Source organism: Lissotriton helveticus, chromosome 10 (genome assembly GCF_964261635.1).
Source record: "Lissotriton helveticus chromosome 10, aLisHel1.1, whole genome shotgun sequence".
NCBI lineage: Eukaryota > Metazoa > Chordata > Amphibia > Caudata > Salamandridae > Lissotriton > Lissotriton helveticus.
In genome coordinates this window covers 1100531713-1100550168 of record NC_136071.1, presented here as the reverse complement: position 1 = coordinate 1100550168, position 18456 = coordinate 1100531713, and the positions used below count along the sequence as shown (strand labels likewise).

Genomic DNA, 18456 nt, shown 5'->3' with positions numbered 1-18456 from the left:
AAACATTAACTCACTGAGCCATCCTGCCATCTAGGGACGTTCTGAGAGTTCCAGCGTCGGACCTAAAGTAAGCAGATTTCCACGCACCCAGTTTTTTAGATTTCGCCTCGCCGAAAGCTGCGCAGCAGACTTTCGCGCAAGGCGAAAACTTTTGTTTACCATTATGGACAAAAGTCCCGCCTCTCACCGCCTCTCACTTCCATTGGCTAGCTCCATAAATGGAGGCTAGCCATTGGAAGTGAGATCTGTCAATCATGGTCCGAGGCGATTCGTGGGCGTTCCGGGGATGTTTTTCTCATCCTGCCCCTTTTAGCACGTCATGCGGCTGTGGGCGGATGTTATTTTTATTTATTTTTTCGACGCCATGTTTTGATCATTTGCCGGATCAATGTCCAGGTGAGTGCGCCCCCCTCCCGCTGTCCGTTTGCCCGTTCCCGCCCCCCTCCCGCTGTCCATTTGCCCCCCCCACCCCCCCTCTGTCCGTTTGCTTGTTCCCACCCCCCTCCCCCTGTTCGTGTGCCGCCCGCGCCACTGCCTCCCCCAATGTATATGGTTACTTGCCTTTCCTCAGAGTCAAAGATTTTGTGTGTTTTTGTGTTAGTCCTAGATTTTTCTGTGAAGAGAGGTAGGGAGAACGTAGCAATACACTCTTAGTCCCCAAATATATCGTTCAAACAGCAAGAAGTGAGATGTGGGCTGCCCTGCCTCTGGGTGGGTGTGTGGCTCTGGGTGGGTGTGTGTGTGTGGGGCTCTGGGTGGGTGTGTGTGTGGGGGGCTCTGGGTGTGTGTGTGTCTCTGGGTGTGTGTGTGTGTCTGGGTGGGTGTGTGTGTGACTCTGGGTGTGTGTGTGTGTCTCTGGGTGTGTGTGTGGCTCTGGGTGTGTGTGTGTGTGGCTCTGGGGGTGTGTGTGTGGTAGTAATTGCTGTCTGCTGAGCTCGTCCGTAGGGTACAATAGGTCTCACATTGCGAGAGATTAAGCTAATGGCAATGTAAATGACAAAACCAACACATAAATACAAAGTTTGTCATTTACAATGCCAATAGCTCTAACTTTTCCAAAGGCGAAACCATTGCATTGTAAATGCTTGTTTAATGTAGCTGTAGGCCTCACACGCTTTTTTACTCTTTATTAAAAATGACAGGTAGAGCGTACAAAACCATTTAGTCTTATTTTAATCAGATATGGGTAGGTTTTATGGGGGGTGTGGTTTTATGGTTTTTACTGTGTTGTATGTGTTTAATCATGTTTTATAGACATTCGTCCCAATAAACTAATTAGCTTGCTTGTTTCTATCTGAATGCTGTTTTGAGGAGTTTTCCAAGTTGGCGGTGACCAGATTCGACTCTGAAATGGGGTTCAGGATGGTCCAGAGGCCAGGTTTTTTTAATCCCAGATAAATGGCCGCTGAATGCACATCCGGCGTTCGTAATAGGGATGTTCTTTGGGGACCAATTTTGAAGGTGTGATGGACCTCCTCTGTTCCCTTAGGATTTGTCAATAATACGGTGTCTTTAATGTGATATTTACTTTCACTTTAAGACTGTTTAGAGTGTTTAGTGCTGGTTTTATGGGGCTTGCTCTCCAGCCTGATTTTGAAGCCTTTGTATTCTGTGTAAAACCTTCTTAGAAAGACCCCTCTAATACAAGTGTCAGTAGTCTAGACCCCCTTAAACAGCATCTTGAGTTCAGTTCGGTGGGTTGTTTGTAAGAGCGGAAGAATTTGCCATAGCTTGCAAAGTTGCCGATTATTGATTTGAGGGGTGAGTGAACGACCCGAGTCAAAGGTATACCCGGATTCTCAACTATCTCTGTGGTATTGGGGGCAGGCTACGAAGAAAGGCAAGGTTTTGTTTCGCAGTGCCGACTGTGGACTCCTGGTTGCAGCGCTGATTACTCTTCAGGTGCGAGAGCTGTTGAGGTGGGAACCTGGGGAGATCCCTCGGTTCTGGGCTCAGCTTGCCGTCTGCACATATCCGGGTGAGTGTTGTGAGACATGCCTGCAGACAGCCGCATGCCCTTCCACCCCAAAGCGCCTTTCCCCACTTGCAAAGCAGCCATATATGAGCTGGGAAGTCTCTGCCTTCCCCAATCACCCGCGCCCATGTGACCTGTCAGGGGAGGGAGGAGAAAGCTGGGCTGCCATTCTGTGGCGGAGTGAGCCCACCGCTGAGCTCTGGTGGCCAACTGCTGGATATCTGCAGATGGCCTCTGGTCCTGTACACCCCATCCTCTTGCAGGAGAAGATGGTATTCCAAGATGGGACCAAGCCCTGGGGGCGCTCCGACTCTGCCTCTCTGCTCACCTGCGTGTCGCTGCTCTCCTGGGGCAGGGAATGGTCGAGAGCAGCCATGTTAACCTCTCCGTGCTCATGACGAGCTCGGCTCGTCATGAGGCATGGTTGCACTGTGCTCATGATGAGCTGAGCTCGTCAAGACCCACGCGGCGCTCACACTGGGGATAATTCCCCCGCTGTGCTGAGCTTTCTATGAAAACTGGCGTGGTCATAACGAGCTCAGCTCGTCACGAGCACCGGGGCGCTGTGCGCGCCCCCCAGCACAGCGGGGGAATTAACCCTGCGGCGAGGGGTTAAAGAGAACGAGGCGGCCAGGATGTCCCCACCTCTGCGTTCCTCAGCTACCAGCCTCCCTCAGCGCTGATCTGGCCCTTGTGCCGTAAACTATTCTCAAGCTCCCAGGAGCGTTGAGGCAATCGAGACAACAAGCGTGGAGGACATCTGGCCATCACTAGCTTGGGGTCCCTCCAGGCACACGATCTCCGCCCGTGAGTGTAACAACACCTTGACGGACGGGCTGAAAGCAAGAACCCCAACAATGGTGAGAAGATCATGCTGGTTAAATACGTAATATATATTTGTCCAATCCTAATCTCTTCAACTTTTCTTAAACTGTAACCTTGTGTTAATTTGGAACTTGTATATATACTTATGTACTTACGACCATTCTTATGTGAATTTAGAGTTTATTTGTTTGTATCTTTTATGTAATTAAGGTACTGTGAAGTCCTTATGTAATGTCACTGGTTCTATTGTAAAGCGCTCTGACACCTTCGGGTAAAGTTCGCGCTATATAAAAACGCATAAATAAATACTGACTGTGGAATTGGTGAAAAGCTCTCAATGAAGCTCTGGGCTCTGACAGTATCTGTGTTGGCCACGTGGTGGCACTCGTGCACCACCTACGCGCCCGCACATGTATGGAGCTCATTTAAATTCTATCTTCATGCTCGGCGAATAAAAGCCGTGAATATTCGTGCATGGGAGGCAGTCTCATGTTCTCTGGTCATCTGGTCTTTCTGTACTTTGTCCGCAACTGCACATTTGACACCAATACTCACTTGCAATATTTGACATTTGATGATAATATTGTATAATGCATATATGTTTTTTTGCCACGGTAGTTGTTCATTCTAAGTGCGGTAAATAACAGTTTATTATGTAACAGTTTTATGGTACCCTGTGGACGTCTTCAGAAGGATGAAAGCTGGGTTGGCCTTCCTTGCATTTGTACTCATGTCGTGCGGGCCCTTCCAGGTGTCAGAGAACAGGGCGGTGCTGAAGTTGCTCAAGCGTTTAACTTTTCCCGGCTTTGTTTTGTCCGTGGCTTTTCACTTCGTCGTAAAAAAATACATATTCCGGCAAGTGAACGGCCCACAAAGTGTTTGTAACAAAGGAGTCAGTCCCTCCGCCCCCGGCCTTAACTCTGTAGTGTTGCTGCAGCGGGGCGTACCACTGCAGCACACGCCCCCTCCCACTTGTTCCTGTGCCTCCCCCCCTGGGACGTGCAGGGTCTTTGGTTTGCCCCTAACGTGAGCGCCGTTGCGCTCACGTATGAATAAATAGCCCAGAGCCCTGGGCGTGGTCAGGAAGTAACTAGCCACCACCACAACCACATGTGTCCCAGTGTCTCCATTACTCAGGCCCACACCGGGACACTACATTGGCGACGAGGGGGTCTGGCCCCCGCTCATCGCGTGCCTCATCGGACCCGTGACCCTGTCGGTCACCCACGCCTGGCTCGCTGCCCCGCAGCGCATCCTGTCGGCGGCGCGCCTCCTGTCTGCCGCAGCCGCCCAGCAGCTTGGTCCGCGTCTCCCGTCCTCACCTGGCCCGCCTGTGCCCCAGCGGAGTTCCCGAGTGCCCCGCCTGCCTCCGGCGCGACGTCCGGCCTTCCGGCTGCCTGTGCCGCTGTCCGACCCGCCCACGTGGCCTCCGCCAGGTACGGGCTGCTGCCTGCCGCGCCTCACGGCTGCCCCTGTGCCCTGCCTCCAGCTCTATCCTGCCGCCCGGAAGCCTGCGGCCCGCTCCCTGCCCGCCGCCAGCCTGCCCGTCATCCCGGAACTCCCGCGCATGCGCAGTTCCGACGGCTGCCGTCTCTCACGCTTCTCGCGTATCGGCGGGAACGGGAGGGTGCCATTCCTCACGCATCTGGCGGAGTGAGGCCTGTGTGTTCGCCGGAAGAGCCTCTTTCTTCCTGTTGGGCCTGGGCGACCCCGAGGGACCTGGTTCTGCCTACAGAGTGCTAGGGGTGTATCCCTTTCCCCCTTCCGGCTGCCAACATGGCCACTGTGCCCCCCCTGGAGCCCTTTTCTGTCACCGGCACGCCTCCCTCCCAGGCTTCTCGCTGGAAGAAGTGGATAGAACGTCTGGAGACCTACTTTATTGCGGCGGAGGTCGCAGCGGAAAGACGCAGGGCGATGCTCCTACATCTAGGTGGGGAAGAAATCCACGACATCTCCAAGGAAGTCACTGAAGGCGATCCGCCCCTCACATACGCCACCCTGCGAGACGCTATCACCAAGTATTTCGAACCTTTCACCAGCGCAGACTACGAACGCTTCCTGCTCCGACAGGCGCGCCAACTCCCTGAGGAGTCAGTTGATGTGTTCTACGCGCGCCTCAAGAAATTGGCGAGCACGTGTACTCTCCCAGACGCGGAAGACGAAATTCGCGCACAGTTCATTCAGGGGTGCGCATCTCTGAAACTGAGAGAGAGAGTCCTCGAAACAGACGCCATGCCGATGCGAGAAATACTGGCCTTAGGACGGTCCAAGGAGCTCTCCAAAGCCCGGGCGGCCCACATGGAGCCGGGCCCAGCCGTCAAGATCAAGCAAGAACCAGTGTGCGCTGTCCGGACGCAACGTCCAGATAACCGGTCCAGGCCGCAGAGGACCCCCCAGCCCCAGCACTCCCAGTCTACCCGGGATCGAAACTGCATGTGGTGTGGGGGTACCACTCCGCACAAAGGAGCCTGCCCAGCTCAAGGGAAAATCTGCAGTGCGTGCGGCAAAGCCAACCACTTTGCCAGTGTCTGTCTGTCGTCCCAACGGAAGAAGCCCAGCGGCCCACCCAGGAGAGCGCGGCAGGTGGCGCCACTCCCGGATACGTCACCCGGCAAGGACATGGACGACGACGACGAGGACGCCGCATCTGTCCACGTGGTGCGCATGCTCAACTCCCTGACGCCTGCTTCCTCGTCCGAGCCGATGTGCACAGTCCAAGTCCACGACCAGGCCACCCGAGCTCTCATCGACACCGGGGCGACGATAAACCTCATGGCTGCCAGTGTATACCGGGACCTAACGGACGCTCCCGCACTCCACCCCACCAGAGTGCAAGTGTTTGCCTACGGAACTCGGCGGCCCCTACGCCTGTGCGGAGTGTTCAGAACCACCATTTCACATGACACCCGGCAGCTGCAAACAAAAGTCTATGTGTCCCAAGAGGGGTCAGGGTTCCTCCTCGGTTGCAAGACAGCCCGTGAACTTGGACTTATACATTTCGCCCTGACCGTACAAGCTCAGAGCCTGGACAATCTAGTCACTGAACACTCCTCACTGTTTGAGGGCATCGGATGCCTCCGTGGACCCCCTGTCCAGCTCCACATTGACCAATCTGTAGCCCCAGTAGCTCTGCGACACCGGCGGATAGCGTTCCACCTCCGGCCCAAGGTAGAAGCCGAGTTGAGAATGCTGGAACAAGCAGGAATCATCGAACGTGTGACCGGGCCCACCCCGTGGGTGTCCCCCATCGTAGTGGCGAAAAAACCTAAGCAGCCCGACGCGGTACGGATATGTGTGGACATGCGTATCCCCAACCTGGCCATTAAGAGGGAACGCCACCTAACGCCCACCATTGACGACATCATCGGAGAACTCGCAGGGTCCAAGTGGTTCTCCAAAATGGACCTAAGATCCGGGTACCACCAGATTCCGCTCCACCCAGACTCACGCCCCATCACCACATTCTCGACACATGCTGGCCTGTGGAGGTACACGAGGCTCAATTTCGGCATCTCAAGCGCCGCCGAAGTGTTTCAGAACATTATACACAATGTCCTTCAAGGTCTCGTCGGGGTACTCAACGTGAGTGACGACATCCTGGTGCATGCCCCGACGCTGGAGGAACACATCCGGCGCGTCCACGCAGTGTTCGATCGCCTCAAAGAGAGAGGTTTGACTCTTCACAAAGACAAGTGCGAGTTCCTGCGAAGAGACATAAGCTTCTTCGGGTACAAGTTCTCCGACCAAGGGGTAGGCCCAGACCCAGAAAAGGTCCGAGACATCCACGACGCACCCGCCCCCACCTCAGTGACCGCAGTCCGCAGTTTCTTAGGCATGGTGACCTACTGCGGGCGTTTCATCCAGGACCTGTCCGATCTCACGGGACCGCTAAGGAATCTCACAAAATCAAATACCGCTTGGATCTGGGGTCCGGAACAACAGGAGTCGTTTGAGAACACGAAAGCAGCTCTCTCAGCCGACACCACGCTAGTGTATTTCAACCCTCAAAACGAATCACAGCTGCTTGTAGATGCCAGCCCCACTGGCCTGGGTGCCGTCCTATCACAGCGTCAGCAAGGCGGAGAGTGGGCCCCCGTTGCATACGCCAGCCGCACCCTCACACCCACTGAACAACGCTACTCCCAGATCGAGCGGGAGGCCATTGCAATTCTGTGGGGGTGCCGCCACTTTCATATCTACCTCTATGGGCACCCGTTCTCAGTGGTCACTGATCACAAGCCCCTGATACCACTATTCCAAGGCTCCTCCTCCCGCCCTCCCCCACGGATCGAGAAGTGGGTGCTGCAGCTGCAGGAGTTTCAGTTCACAGTGGAGTACCAGCCTGGCTCGCGCAACCCGGCGGACTATCTGTCGAGGCACGCCCGACCCGTCTCGGATGCCGAAGCAGCCGAAGCAGCAGACACCGAGGAGTATGTCCGACTGATCATCGAGAGGTCAAGACCTCGCCCCATGTCCCTGGACGAGGTGTCACGTGCCACCATGGAAGACGATTGCCTCCAGATCGCGATCCAGGCCATAAAGAGCGGTGACTGGAAAGCACTCCAGAGCCCAGCTTCGTTCCGCACGCCTGAGGCCCAAACCATCCTGAAGGCGTTGTTTCAAGTCCGGCACGAACTGTCCGTATCTACAGAAGGGTGCCTCCTGCGAGGCCCTCGCCTAGTACTTCCCAGCAGGTTGACCCAGCAGGCCGCGGTCCTAGCACACGGATCACACCAAGGAATTGTCAAGTCCAAGAACAGGCTCCGGAGCAAGGTGTGGTTTCCGGGGTTAGATAAAGCAGTTGAGGAAGTGATCCACCGGTGCCCAGTGTGTCTAGCGACGAGCCTCCCAAACCCTCCGGCGCCAATCGTGACCGAAGATGGCCCCACATCCCCGTGGGTGCGAGTGAGCGCGGACTTCGGCAGCCTCCCGGGAGGCAAGTACATGCTGGTAGTGGTGGACGACTTCTCCCGCTACCCAGAAGTGGAGATCGTGTCGTCGACGGCTACGTGGGAAGTCATACCTAAATTTGAGAAGATACTGGCCACCCATGGGCTCGTGAGCGAGGTCCGCACCGACAACGGTCCCCCCTTTAACGGCAGTGAATTCACGGAATACCTCCAAAGCCATGGTATCAAGCACCGACGGATCACCCCCCGGTGGCCCCAGGCCAATGGAGAGGTCGAGCGCCTAATGAGGACTTTGAACAAAACTATACAAATTGCGGCTGTTGACGGCCAATGTCTGGAGCTAGCAATCTACCAGTTCCTCAGAGAATACCGTTTGACCCCCCACTGTACTACAGGAGTCTCCCCAAGCCGACTTTCCTTCAATAGAGTCGTGGCAGATACCATCCCACACCACCCGGCATGGGAACAGGCCACACCCCCACAGAACCAGTCCATGGAACGGCGCACCAAAACCAATCAGGAAGCGTCCCGACGAAGACGAGCAATGGACAGGCCGGTTCAAGTCGGAAGCAGGGTTCTGGTAAAGGACCGCCACCCCGGAGGGAAATTCCGAATGCCTTTCGAGCTGGATCCGTGGACAGTGACAGAGGTAAACGGAACCATGATCACAGCCACCAGAGCTGGCGAGTCTGTCACCAGGAATGTATCGTTTTTCAAGCAGGTGCCTGAAGAGAACATAGACTATGACCAAAATGAGTGGCACCCGACCACTCCTCCTCAGCTCCCAAGTTCGGCGGATGTCAGTGCCGCAGCCAGCCAAGCAGAGAACAATAACCCCGGCATGCAAGTCGCTCAGAGACCCGCAGAAGACCCCACTGTTCAAGAGACGAGAGACTCGGAGGGGTCACCTGTAGCCACCGGCGAGAGTCGAAGTCAGACAAGGTACAGCCTACGTCCATGCCCGAAGCCGTCTCAGAGGTACCGTGACTTTGTAGCACAATGCTGGCGTTGAAGAAGTCGAGATGGCTGACCCCGCCGAGAACTGAAGTAAGAATGTTCTGGTTTTTGAAGTTTAAAAATGTTATCCCATGTTTGCAGGTTGACCAGAGACTATATCAGAGACAATTGGTGAACTTTCACATGGACGTTGGCTCTCTCATGCCGTATCATGGTCGCCGACCAGAGAGTATGTGAACAATAGACTGTGGCTCCTAGCTGTTTTGTATGGTCCTGTTTCTCCCCTAGGTAAAGGAGGAATGTAGTGTTGCTGCAGCGGGGCGTACCACTGCAGCACACGCCCCCTCCCACTTGTTCCTGTGCCTCCCCCCCTGGGACGTGCAGGGTCTTTGGTTTGCCCCTAACGTGAGCGCCGTTGCGCTCACGTATGAATAAATAGCCCAGAGCCCTGGGCGTGGTCAGGAAGTAACTAGCCACCACCACAACCACATGTGTCCCAGTGTCTCCATTACTCAGGCCCACACCGGGACACTACAAACTCTGCGCGCGCCAACCATTCTGTGGAGCACTTGCAACTTTGTTTTTTTTTACCGTAAACCAGCCCCGATTTAGAAATCCAGAACCTTCAATGTAATGTTCCACAGACACATTGTAGCAAAATAAACCACACAAAAATATCACCCGTTTTATAAAAAAAAAGTACATTCCTCGTGCACGCAGCGTGCAAACCGGCTGCCTTTTTTTCAAGCAAATAAAATGCTTTTTTCATGAATGAAACAGGCCGGCCGCCTCCCCAGATGACCGTGTTGGGGCTCTTTTCAAGTAGATCCCGGGGGGCCTAACTGTGGCTGTGGAAGGCCCCCCACCCTCCTCCGACTTCCTGTGCTTCTGGTTGGAAGGCACGTGAATAATCCGTGTTTACGGCCCCGTGCGACCCTGAGGGAAGAAGTCCTGTTCCTGCCTCTGAGCAGCAGGGTGGGCTGCTCACACCGAACTACGGGAAACGTCAGCTCGGTGCCTGCCGGGGTCCACGAATCAACCTGACAGAAACCAAAAGGATGCCATCTTCGTTGTGACGTCATTGACGTAATTGAAAAATAATTCCTGAGACAGGAAGTGACAAACAACATCTGCCCGAGAGTGCAGGGTTCTACTTGTTTATGCAAATCAATGCTTCGCAAAAATAACCCCACCGTCTTAGGTAGGAACAGCGTCCTTTTATTCCAATAAAAAAAATGGAAGGCAATGTTTCTGGTATATTCCCCTTATATATTCCATTGACCAGCGATATCCAGTCGTCCTGCTTGTGTACCTGTAGGTTAAACCAAGCCTCCGCCAATCCAGCCACCCCTCCTTCGTACCCCTGCCCCCTCCTTCGTACCCCTGCCCCCTCCTTCGTACCCCTGCCCCCTCCTTCGTACCCCTGCCCCCTCCTTCGTACCCCTGCCCCCTCTTTCTTACCCCTGCCCCCTCTTTCTTACCCCTGCCCCCTCTTTCTTACCCCTGCCCCCTCCTTCGTACCCCTGCCCCCTCTTTCTTACCCCTGCCCCCTCTTTCTTACCCCTTCCCCCTCCTTCGTACCCCTGCCCCCTCCTTCGTACCCCTGCCCCCTCCTTCGTACCCCTGCCCCCTCTTTCTTACCCCTGCCCCCTCTTTCTTACCCCTGCCCCCTCTTTCTTACCCCTGCCCCCTCCTTCGTACCCCTGCCCCCTCTTTCTTACCCCTGCCCCCTCTTTCTTACCCCTTCCCCCTCCTTCGTACCCCTGCCCCCTCCTTCGTACCCCTGCCCCCTCCTTCGTACCCCTGCCCCTCCTTCGTTCCCCTGCCCCCTCCTTCGTTCCCCTGCCCCCTCCTTCGTACCCCTGCCCCCTCCTTCGTACCCCTGCCCCCTCCTTCGTTCCCCTGCCCCCTCCTTCGTTCCCCTGCCCCCTCCTTCGTTCCCCTGCCCCCTCCTTCGTACCCCTGCCCCCTCCTTCGTACCCCTGCCCCCTCTTTCTTACCCCTGCCCCCTCTTTCTTACCCCTGCCACCTCCTTCGTACCCCTGCCCCCTCTTTCGTACCGCTGCCCCCTCCTTCGTGCCGCTGTCCCCTCCTTCCTTCCCCTGCCCCCTCCTTCGTACCCCTGCCCCCTCTCTCTTACCCCTGCCCCCTCTTTCTTACCCCTGCCCCCTCCACCAGTCGCTCGTGTCTTCTTGCTCTCCCTCTGCATGGGTTGTTACCGCGTTACTAATCCGACAGTGAAGGGCCGGGCTCTGTGCGGCTGACGTTACTGATCCGACAGTGAAGGACCAGGCTCTGTGCGGCTGACGTTACTAATCCGACTGTGAAGGGGAGGCCTCTGTGCGGTTGATGTCTCTTGGAGCCCCCGGCTCCGGGACGTGTGAGAAATATGTCCGGGTCAGCGGCACCTGTGACCTTAGCTACAGTTTCACGAAAAGCCTCGAGGCAAAAGTTTGTCTCTGCCTGCCCCCAGAGCCAGGGCCTTGAACACTGCAAACCCGCAACCCTGGTCTGCAAGTAATTTGTATGTTTGAGAACAAGACACATACGTTTGACCAGCCTGACGGCTCGTTTATAGATTCAGGGTGCAGCTGTTGCAGGTTCATATAAAATGTTTGTCCCCTTTTGATGTTGTTTGTTCCCTGCTAATTGCAAAGCAGGGAGGTGGTCTGGAAACACTCAGTGTTGTGAGAACGTGGCTTTAACAGGGAGCAGCATGGCACATGCATGTATCCACCTGTTCATGCGCCCACTCAACCAAATGATCAGATTCACATATCATCGGCTACTCAGCCATTTACACAACATTCCATCCACCCGGAAAACCACCCAGTTATCCACTAAACAACTCCTACAACTATGGAGCCACAAATCCCCCCACTCGCCTACCATTCAGCTGCTCATCCATCAGTCCCCTCCTCCACCAACTCACCTGTTCATTCACTCACTCCTCCATCCATATAATTTTTGTTTTTCTCTCCCAGGGTATGCTTAAAAACAACATATGGGGTACGGCAATAACGGGAAAGGGACATCCAGAAACATGAAGATGATCTCGCCATCATTTAGAAAGAGCTGCATATATGCACAGAAAAATTACTAGATTGGCGGGAGGGCAGGAGAGTGGTACTTGATGACTGGCACTGACTTGAGAAACCAATTCATACAGCATATCGTCAACGGCTCCATGTGGAGGGCGACAGGACCGGAGCGAAGCTCGCCAGACTGACTAGACATGATGCCCAGCAGGGTCCGATACTGTGCATCCGAATGGCTCAGGGGTCCCTGGTGACGACCCAATGAGCCATTAATCGGGTATTCAGACTTCAGCTAAGCAAGAATTACGCTAGGCAGGGATTTGGGTTGGTGGCTCGCCTAAAGGGATACTTGGCGGAAATGCCACTCCCATCGTTAGACTCCGACGATCGCGCTCAATTAGATAGACCCATCACCCGAGAAGAGATCCTCGTGGCAATTTGGAACATGAAATCAGCAAAAACTACAGGCCGTGACGAGTTACCTGTTGAATTTTAACACTGTTAAGCAGACCAAATGAACAATACATTGTTAGAGGTCTACCTTCGGGACACTCCTGCAAACCATGCGCAAGGCCTTAATAATAATGATACAAAAAACAGGTAAGGACCCCATGGAGGCCTCCTCTCGTCACCCAATATCGTTATTGAACGTGGATGTCAAACTCTTTAGAAATACTGGTGGCGCACCAGCTCCCTCATCTTCCAAACCTAATTCATACAGACAAGTCGTAGTCTATTCCTCAATGGAGTACTCTCCATAATCTAAGACGACATTGGCATGTATTCCACACCCCACAGATGCGTAAAGACGCCTATGCCTTAGCTCTCTCCTGGATATCGAACATGCATTCTATTCATTAGATTGGACTTACCGGTGGCAGGTGCTCCAGAGGATGGGCACGGGTCCTAAATATATATATAATGGATCCAATTACTGTACTCGTCCCCTTGCGCCAGGGTGAGATCCGCGATGCAGGTATCCGAGCCCTTTTTCACTACACATAGAGAAAGGAGGCAGAGGTGTCCATTGTCACCCCTCCTCTTTGCATTCGGAATAGAGCCAATGGTGGAGAGGCTATGCAGGAACCTACACCCCTGGGGTATCGCGGTGGGAATGAACACCCATGTGGTTTCCCTTTAGGACTAAGACGTCCTGATATATCTGAGGCAACCAGAATATTTGCTCCCAATTCTCCTAAATGTGATGCAGGGGTTTGGTGAGATATCAGGCCTCCGCGTTAATCGAAAACATTCCAGACTGTTTTCACAGGGGGACCTGTTGGATATGACAGTATGGGGGCTCCCATGGGTGGGACCAAGATAAAAAGGTAGCGGTGATCCCCAGTGTCATGATTTTACCAAAGGAAACGGACCGGCACTAGGATCATGAGGACTCGAAACACACCAGCAGTGGTCACAGCCTCCTGTTGGTGGGGGACAAGAAGGAGGAGGGCGGGGCCAGGAAGGGACTGAGAGGATGTGGACATCAAGTATGGCAATACGTGTTGCCTTGCAAGTTTGTAGTGTGCTCGAATAAAGAAGCAGTATGCAGCCATAGGGTGTCCTGTATGATCCTTTACGTGGTACATGGGCCCCAACAACCCTCTTACGGTGTCCTTCAGAGCTGGTCTATGTACTCCAGATGCGTTCCCAGTAAAACTATGAGAACTGGGCACGACATTTGAGGTGTCGTACACAATACTTCCGGCATCGTACACAATACTTCTAGTGCCCCTCTCTACCCCCAACATATTTAGTGGTCATTTCCTGAACGTGACTTGGATTTTGTGTCTGACAATTAAAGCCCATCCTCTTTGCTGTCACGGGGGAGGAAAGGGCGGGAGAAAAGGTGAGCGCTAGAAGGAGATGAAGAGAGAAAGGGAGAGCGACGAGTAGAGAGGGAGAAAAAGACAGATAAAGAGAGGGATTGAGATCCATCACCCCCGTATCCCCTGAGAATCAGGCTGATGCGATACAGTCCGATCTTCACTTTAAGATCTCTCTGGCGTGGTTTGCGTAAGATGAATCTTCCTGGTGAGTCGCATAGTTTTTAGCGATGAAGACGGAAGCCGTTGCTCAGCTGTGCTCATATCCTGGCTTCTTCTACAACTGTCTGTGGCAGAAAGGGTTTCTTCTTGGAGATACCTTCCACCTTCAGTGTCCCCACACCCAGACTTTCAAACCCATTTACCACTCCCACTTGAGTGCAAGGGTGGAAGGTCTAACTGGCTAACTAGCTTCATTTCTGCCGCTCCATTGGACTTAGACTTGTGTCCAGAAATTTACTAATGGCACGAATAGACCAAACCGCAACATGTTGATGGTCCCCAACCACAGAATGCTGTGATAGCTAAACAAGAGACCAATCCAGTTTTTAACATTTTTAAATACAGTCGAAATAGTCCATTCCTCAGCGAATATATGTCCCCGCACCATGTGACTACATATATTGCCAAGCCCTGGGCGGCTTGGTTTGTTTGATTTCTTGTGGTTCTCCCTAAGCACTCCTTCTCGTGGTACATGGACTATATTTAGTGTTTTGTTCAGCCTGTAATTGGTAGTAAATCCTTTGATTGTAGCTCACCTCTTACCTTTTTCTCTCAGTTTGAGTGCATCACCATGCCTGTTTTATGCTACCTTGCACAAGTAGAACAACCCCCAGAGAGTTATTAAATACCTTTTACTCTTGTGTTATGACGTCCTACATGCCTTACACATGGTAACCGAAGTGCTGCTTTCTTTAGTGGATGTACCCAGTGCTTCCATGAAACAGACTGTTCCACACGGGAAACATCCTTTACAACGAAACTTTTACAACGCAGTGCTATTACAACGCAGGTTTTACCACGAAAAACATTACAACGCATTGCGCTGGGGGGCGCTCTAGGATAGGGAATAGATTTAATTTACTATCCAACACCTTCCCTAGTGTCCACGGGGACTGGAGTTGGAATAGTAAATTAAACTATTCACTATCCAGCACCCCAAAGCGCTATGCGTTGTAACATCATGCGTTGTAAAAAACTGCGTTGTAACAGCATGCGTGGTAAAAGCATGCGTTGTAACGTCATACATCCGTTCCACGCGCATTGGCAACGCCAGTGGATCTGCACAAGCACATTAAAGGGAGACACTTGGGGGGGAGCCAGCAGGAGCAGACGGAGTGGGTTATCGTTGTAAAGTAGTTCCTCGTGTAGTTCTGTGCAAACACTCAGAAGGAGGTGGAAGGAAGGACAAAAGCAGCCAATAGCATTTGGTGAGGGATGAACACCATTGAGCTGAGAAAGACGTGATTGACAATGTCTTGAGCCAAAGGCTGGCTGCGGCTGGTTGAAGTAAGTCAATGGTTGCAAGGGGCGGACCCAAAGCCTATTGTATGTATATTGTTAGCAATAGTTCTGTGCTGTCAAGCCTCAGACCTGAAAAAGAAGCATTGGCATCAGTCACAAATTGGGATGACCGCACGTACCTCCCCCCCCCCAATGGCCATAACCTCCACTGTATTTTTCCATTTAACCTGAGTCTAGGCAACAGTTTTGTATTGGCATAAACTAGCCTTCCCAGCTCCCATGGTAGGTCTTGTCTGGTGCGACGAAGACATTGATGACACTCCTTGGGGGCGTCACATTAAGCCTTCCATTGTATGTGGTTTAGGACAGGCCTATCTCTTTATGTGCCGGTTCTCCTCCCCGACTTCGGAGTCTCTGCTCTCGTAAACTTACTATTAAATACAGATATGTCAATACTGAGAACGCGTACACTCACACAAATATGTAGGTTTAACTTTGAGAATCAGTCCCTAGGTAGATGAAAGGATGAGGGCAAGCAATAGTTTCCAGGGTACACTTTGGACTGAGATTTTAAATAAAATTCCACTTTTTAATCTTTTTTTTTTTTTTTTTTTTAAAAGACCGAAGACAAAACTTTTCTCTTTGCTGGTGGAGCACAAAAGCCTTAAAGTGGTTCATGAAGACAACATCGTATTTTTTAATTTAGCTGTTTTTAAATACACTTCCACATGATGTAATTGTAGTAACAGAAGGCCTGATTGTAATGAATAAACCCTCTTAAGGACACTTGCTGCAAACAGAGCTAACAAACGGAGTGAACCAATGTACTCTGACCTGCCCCGGTGTTTGAAATGGAAATATAGCAGTGCTGGCACTGAGAAGTGCTGGTCCTCTTTTATTCAAATTGAAGAAATGCAAGTACCCAGTACCTGTCAGCTATTGCCCACTTAAAGCAACGATTCCATCGTACACTGGTGCCCAAGTACTGAGAGCAGAAGATAAGCTCGGTACTTTGACAATATGTGGCAGGTACTCTACAAGCTCTGGGCAGCTAGGTCAGCGGGTTCAGTGTTTCACACAAAGTCAATAGACGCTCCACTGTAAGGCTGCATGGAGTTGGAAGTGTTCGTGTATCTGCTGCAGAGATTTTTCTGTCACCTCTAATGCAACTGCATGCGGTATCTGTAAGCTATGCGCAGGGCCTCTGAAATTATGCGATTCTGTGGCTGCAGCTTTTTCCCCCGCATAATTATGGATTTGCCACATAATTCACCATCTGCTGGGTAATTTGCAGATTTTAACAAAAATGAATTTTGTTTCTTGGTCTGACAGCTCAGAAGTTCTTAAAAACGTTGGAGCATGTGGTCATAGGCCATTTGCAAAGGTCAACAGGTTATCTTTTCGTTGCTTATGTCTGTATTTGGTTGACAAACTGGTACTAATGAGGTGCATTTTTTTGCCTAGACAGTATTCCCATGTGTAAAAAATACAAAATGATGAAGTAATAGTATTGAAAAGTATGCAGTATTATGCCGTATAACTTGTCTGTTATTGCCTCATAATTTAGTCAACCCTCCCACATAATTTAACCAACCCTGCTGCATAATTCCAGTGGCTCTGCCCACAGGTCACATCTAGCAGTACCACAGGTAAAGGTGCTTATGCAGCATAGCCTGATCTACAAGGACACAAGAGCTCTGTTGTATCTGGGATCTGTGTGTACACTGCCAGGAACAGGACCAACGCAGTCTTTCATCCTTTTGTGGTCGACATAATGAATAGATTTGGATGTGATGAGAGTTAAAGTTGCTCCTCGCCTTGGAAGGTGGGTCCCGGATTCATTGGTTGTTTGACCTGCTCCATTCAAAACACAATCCTTGCTTCAGCCTCTAGAAATGTAACAAGGAAGGTGTGTTACTGTGTATCTTTGTTGTGTCCTCTGCCACAAAACATAGAAAGTTGTATGTGTCTGTCTGTCTTTCTCTCTGCTGGTGGAGCACAAAAGCCTGGAGAAGTGTGGCTCTATGGTTAGAGCAGGCAGACCTCGATGCAGAGCTCTGGCCAGGGACCAGGGTTTGATTCCCTCCTCGGCGGGTCTCGGGCTCATTAATTCCCCTGACCGGATATTCTCGCCTCAGTGCCTGTTCTAATCATGGGTCCCACGCTGCAACTCTGGGCAATAGCTTGCTTAGTCTCCACAACGGCCCCCACAACGCGAGGGATGCCTGGCTTCACCTTGGGGGTGCCCAGGAGTGGACACTTCACAGGGAAAGCCAGGAAGGGTTCCCTTGCGGTATTCGTACAAGCGCCGGGAGACCCACTGTGGGTAGCTGTGCGCTATACAAGTACAAAAACATTTACATTTACATTTCCAAGTAGATGGTGCACACAAATAACAGAATCTCTTTCCCTCAGGGCAGAAATCATGAATGCACTTGTTTAACATCTCAGAGTGGGCACCCTCCCGCCGTCGCTGAACAATTTCAGGTAAGTAGCATCATATCACTTGTTTTCTGGAATTTACGCTTTCTGATTGTGTTACTTATATCACAATGTGTTATAATTCTTTGCTGCTTGACATTGCGAGAGGCACAAATGAACCGCAAATGCATAATAATTTCAAAGTTGTCCTAAAAAGGTGGTCACCAAAGGTCCTTAATATGGCACTGACCATCCATGTACAAAGGAATGTGGGCATTCACTTCTAGAAGCATGATGCACACTGTTCGCTGTCACTGTCAACATTTCTTGCAGAGTAATATCATTTTTTCCATTCTTCACTTTTGCAGTAAAAGATTTCTTGGGCTGCTTTTACAATAAATATTGGCGCTATACAAAAAACGGATGTATTCCTATAAAGATGATGAGAATGTAAATCCTGAGAACTCATTGTGGAGACCAGAGTGCCCTTTTCATGGTAGTGTTCCCTTTCCTTGAGTGCCCGACTGTGTGTAACCGGTGTCTTCACGTTATTTTGGCTCTGACCGCAGACTAAGCCAGTGTGTGTTCACAATACAAGGCCCAGGACCTGTCCTGTAACCTGGCGTGGCGCGTCAAGCATGCCTTCACCGTGGACAGAGGCCTACAGCCCTTCTCCTAAGTGTAGCACATGAAGCGGTTGCCGCAGCGTACTGTTGTTTTGTGAATCCATGTGACCAGACTTTCTTATCTGTGTTGTATTGATCACTCTTGTGTAAAGTTTCACTGTTATGTGCACCCCAGAATCTCGTGTTTACATTCCATGTGCATGTCAAGTTCACGTAAATATATAGTACGTGTGTAGTACATGTTGGGTAGTAAAGCTCTAAGCGTGTATGAGTCTCGGTACCAAAACCACTGGGATCCATTTTGGGTGTCCCTGGTTGAGCATGTCCCAGGATGAAGGAAGAGGGCATCTTTCCCTGACCGTTTAAGCGTGTTGTATGCAGTCCTGCAGTGGGAGGGATGGAGAACGAGGCACT

General features: G+C 51.8%; 1 protein-coding gene across 1 annotated transcript in view; it reads left to right on the top strand.

Annotated features, from left to right (window-relative positions):
* LOC144784803 (Krueppel-like factor 8) overlaps positions 1–18456 on the top strand; it is an 857002-nt gene that overhangs the window by 90697 nt on the left and 747849 nt on the right. Inside the window, exon 2 of the mRNA XM_078663848.1 lies at positions 17411–17482. The gene's annotated coding sequence lies outside the window, so the exon portion shown is untranslated. The remainder of the gene's footprint in view (positions 1–17410; positions 17483–18456) is intronic.